Below are 3490 nucleotides of genomic sequence, written 5' to 3'. Positions count from 1 at the left end.
GATTGATTGATGAGAAGAGCCACGAAAGATTGATTGATGAGAAGAGCCAACGCTCGCGCGCACACACACACACACACACACACACACACACACACACACACACACACACACACACACACACTAAAACAACTAAACGCTAGGGGCTGCCAGAGACTGGTCACGCCCCAGCCAACAGCTGGGCTTCTGTGCGCTACTCAAGGAACTCTGGGCCTGCGGTAGCAATCTCCTGGAGCCGGGCCAGGTACTCACAGGAGCACTGGCTTGCGAAGCCAACTGAGGTGTGAGCAATCGAAGTCTCACTTGGACCCCAGTGGCTGATGTCATGTCACAGCGGATGGTCGCTTAGTCCCTCAGTCAAAGACCAGATACTCATTTGTACTTCTGAGTTGAGAGAGGCAATTGTGTGTAAGTTTCTTGTTCAAGGAAGTTATGCCATAGCTCGCCATCACTGTGACTTGAACTTGCAACTTTGCAAGGTCCCGGATGTAAACACTCCATAAGATAACTCTCTAACCAACTGAGCTATAACAGACACACACACGCGCGCGCAGACACACACACACACACACACACACACACACACACACACACACACACACACACACACACACAGGGAGGGGAAGAGAGAGGACCAGGAGGGGAAATTTAAGGGAGGGTTTGAGGAGAGAAGGTAGGAGAAATATATAATAGAGAGATGAAACCTCCATTAATGGCTAATATTACCAGAATTGTTCATGTTGCAATGCTTTTATTTTGTTGACACTGTTTACTTGCTAGCTGCATATAATGAAGTGGGGATGTTGCAATCATTTAATTTTAACGTACCCAACAAATCAACTAGTACAAGGTTTTTGAGCGGCAAGCATTGCAGAAATTTGCTGACAGTTTAGTTGCGGAAAGGTACAACAAGTGCAACATTAGCACGAGGAATGTTACTTTAGTTGGATTGTTGTCATACGCAATCTTGCTGGAATGTAAATAGTCAGATAGTGCTTAATTTAAATTGATTAAATTGTTGTGCAATTGTTATTATAGATGTCGCAAGCCTGGAGAACATGTCTAGCCACTATTTTTGCTTTGTTGGTCATCTACATCAGCTATTGGAGTAAGCAAATTGTTATGATCTTGATGCGTTGTTCTGTGTTACAGTGCTTAATTGGTTATCCGTTTTGTAGCTTACACAAACAAATATAATGTAGTGCCAGGTCGTCAGCTGAGTCATGTCACGAAATCAGTTTCCTCTGTAATACCACCAGGTACATATGCCAGAAATTTTGTTTAATAAAAGTAGATTATCTATCTCAGAAGCTACAGTATACAAGTACAATGAATGATATACTTTTTCTAACGATTTTATCTATTAACCAAAGCTATTAAGTATATTATAAATAGGAAAGCATTTGAGAACGGCTGAATGGACAAGTTCAGACACTCACTTGTTATGATGAATGTTCTTCAAAGACTGACAATTTTACTGTACGTGAAACTAGTTTAGTAATTCATTGCGTGTAAAGTTTAGCTAATGACCTTCAATGGGAAACTTTCAAAGATACTTTGTGATAAATCTGAACCTTTTGAAAAGTGCACAGGCATTCAAACAGTAAAGTTCTCTAGTCTCTGATCTTGTCAGTTGTTTCTAAACAGCCTTACTGCAATAAAAGATTATACTTGCAGTCCTGTTGCTGTAAACTATGTGGATCAAATAGAAATTGAGAAACCTTTCGTGGTATGTATATCCATCATCATTTGTCTTCATTAATTAATAACAAGGTCTTTGCTACTTTTAACAATATGTTGAAGAATAGTAGAACTATTCAGAGAAAATCACATGTTTCACTGGAGTTTGATGTTTCTGAAGTACGTACACTTAGATTTTTCTAGAACAAACAGTGGATGTTGCTACGTTTATCAGCTCAAGCTGGATTACGACTTATGCAAACCTGCAGTGCACAAGAATTTAAACATTACTTTGATATAATGATAGAAGAAGCATTCTACTCAAAGTCAGCAAGAAAATTTTCTATTGAGCAAATTGCCATCACATACATTTATGTTATTGGTACAGGGTATTTTATGTCAAGTCAGATGAATATGTTTTAATATGTTAACACTGATAGCTTATTTTTTAGTTTAGATGTCTTCTGTTCTATATACCGTATTTCCGCGCTTCTATCCGCATGCCGTTAAAAGTGGGGTTTACCAAAATTAGCGTCGAAGCGATGTGGTACTCCATATCAGCATGCCGATATAGACTGAGGTATGCTGGTACAGACTGAAGTATACGGGTCTTAGAAATTCCAGACACGCGCGACCTCGTAATGCTTATCTGCGCATGCTTGATGATGGCGGAACGTTGACGCGACTACAAACACCGGCGTAGGAAGCGGGGGTGAGGTGGCTGAAGCCCCTCGCTCAGTGTAGGAACTGAAATTTTTGTGCCAGTGACTTTTGCCAATCTGCATGTGGTCCGGCAAGCGAGGTAGTTAATATCTGTATTCACTGTACAGCCCCCTGCTCGTGAACGTCTTACACCACTGACAAAGGGAAGAAAATCGTATACAATTCAGAAAAAGAGTGAAGTTTTAATGAGATTGGCAGCTTTGAAAGATAATATCTCAAAGACGGCGAAAGAATGTGGGTTTCCGAGGAACTGCGTGCAAGACTGGATAGATTGAAGGTCAAGAACAAATTGAAACGATGAAGAAGTACAAGCAAGTGTCATCTAGGAAGAGAAGAAAAGCGTCAGCGGTGGCTGGATCGAATGAGGCAAAGAGAAGAGCTCGGCCTGAGTTAGAATTTTGCCTCACAATATACAGGAATGCAGGTATACCTCGAGGTATACCGGTACTTGTTAGACTCCGTAATTTGCCAGCATGCCGTTAAAAGCGCGGAAGTACGGTCCTTAAATATAATATATATATATATATATATATATATATTAAAATATTTTCTGTTTGTTTTGAAGATCAGAGAAGGTGGACAGATGGTGAGTGGCCAATATTTTAAGCATATGGACATTGAAAAAATCTTTTAATACTTTTTGTAGATTTTTGGGAATTGTTATTGGATTTACCAATACTTATGGGTGTTCTGCTGATAACAACATTATACATGTTTTGTGGTTTTTCAATGAACGGAATACATGATGATGGAGCAGTTGATCAGTCTACTTCACTACACCACCACGTTGACACAGGTTAGTCGAGTCGTACACTGTGTAGTATTTGAACGAGGTCATGAGGATCTTTCGGTGAATGATTAGGTAGTTAAGGTGAAGCTGACGCGAACGAAGAAGCAATAAAGTGCTAAACCCTTGGCTGCTAGCTTAACTAGCTATGTTACAATTAGCTAAGGGTGTATGTAGGGGATACAAGGTCACATGGACCTCACACCACATGCCAAGACATGTCCAAACAGCTGGATGTTTGTGCCAAATAGCCTAATTTGCTTTCAAATCTACGAGAAACACGTCAGAGTACGCATACTGCTA

This window comes from Corticium candelabrum, chromosome 19 (assembly GCF_963422355.1).
Source record: "Corticium candelabrum chromosome 19, ooCorCand1.1, whole genome shotgun sequence".
Taxonomy (NCBI): domain Eukaryota; kingdom Metazoa; phylum Porifera; class Homoscleromorpha; order Homosclerophorida; family Plakinidae; genus Corticium; species Corticium candelabrum.
This window is presented reverse-complemented; position numbering follows the sequence as displayed.